A 1,554-nucleotide genomic window follows, 5' to 3' on the forward strand; every position below is an offset into this window, starting at 1 on the left:
TGCCACCACTACAGGCACGACCGCGAGTAGCAGCGCGGCCTCTGAGGAGCAGGAGAGAAAGAAGGAGCAGACGCGGGTCATCGATTGGTATGATACATCCAATCCATATTCCATATCCACTGCCCCACACCCCATCTCCCCTACACGTTTTCGCGTTAGGGCAGACGACGCTGTCACCCGGCTTCTCGTGTTGAGATGTCGGGGAAGCAGCCCACCCACACACCGGTGCCCGGGTGAAGATGGCAGCAACATCTTTGGCCCACACCGTGGCGGAGGTGGCTGCCGAGGTTGAGGCCGGCAAAAATAGCCACCTCAGGCAAGTGGGTGAAGGCAGGCTGTTCAGTCAACGCCGCCCCACTTTGCCGGTGCCCATTTATACTGCCCATACACGAGCCGCACTGTCCCTCCACGAGAGCGGCGCAAGTGTGTCAGCGCGGTGTCGCTGTTGTTGGGCGGCACCGTTGGTCGTTCGTGGGCCGGGCTGCACCCTTTGTTGTCAGGCGCGGCAGCAACCCATCGACTTTTGCCTCGGGATTGAGAAGAGCAGACTTTCCACTCGCTTGCTCTCTACTTCCCACCCCAGCCACCAACCGCCTTCCTCCAAGGGTGCCGAGGTCAGCTCTCTTACGAGTACTCTACTATTCCTACACTTGCCTCCCTCCCTTCCCCATCCCCGCCCCACCCCAACAACCCAGACGGTTAATCGATCGATCTCTTTCCCGAACTATCGATTCGAACCTACTCTCCTCGGGCTTGATCACCCGTCGGGTGCCCGACCACCATAAACTGATAGCGACTTGCGAAAGAGCTAAGTTCGAACATATTTTGTTTGATCTCTAATCACATCATCCACCACCTGCCAACCGCTTGATACGCCTCCCCGCCTACCGACCAAACCCTTATCGGGAGAACACACCTCTCTCGAGGTCTCTCTATTTGATCGAGACACAACCACCCGAGAAACAAAGCGCCAGACCACTGAAGAGAGAAAAACATACCCGATCCCCCACGTGGGGGTCGACGACCAGGTGGTGTGGTAGCCTGGGGCGCCGGCTAACGGTTCAAACTGACTGTCTTTGTCACCCCGGTTTTCCAGGCTGCTCCACTGCTACGCCGTCCTTGGGAAGCCGGGCGAGTCGATCCAGAAGTCCGACGTCTACCAGTCCTACCTCGACGAGTGCGCCGTGTTCAGTACAGTACCCTTCCCTGCTGCCTCATCTCCTTGGTCTCCGTCTCGTCGCCGTTCACTTTTTACGGTCTATGGCTGCCCGGGGTGATCTTCACCATCTTCGTTCACACCTACCGCTACAGGAGTTTTTTCCCTTCTGCGTGCGGTTTCACTCATTCACCCTCTCGCTCTCTCGCTTGCTTGCGCTTCTTGCGTCGCCACGCACACCCTAGACATCTTCGTGTGTTGTGGTGCGGTAAAAATAATGCGCGCAGTTGCCCTGCGCTGCCTCGCGAGGCCCCCAGTACGGCTGTGGTGGCCGAAAGGCCGTAACACCGGACATTAGCACGGTGTTGCTGTATTACCGTGCCTTCTATTTCTCGCCA

This window comes from Acanthamoeba castellanii (genome assembly GCF_000313135.1).
Source record: "Acanthamoeba castellanii str. Neff unplaced genomic scaffold scf7180000084505, whole genome shotgun sequence".
In the NCBI taxonomy this organism is placed as follows: Eukaryota; Discosea; order Longamoebia; family Acanthamoebidae; genus Acanthamoeba; species Acanthamoeba castellanii.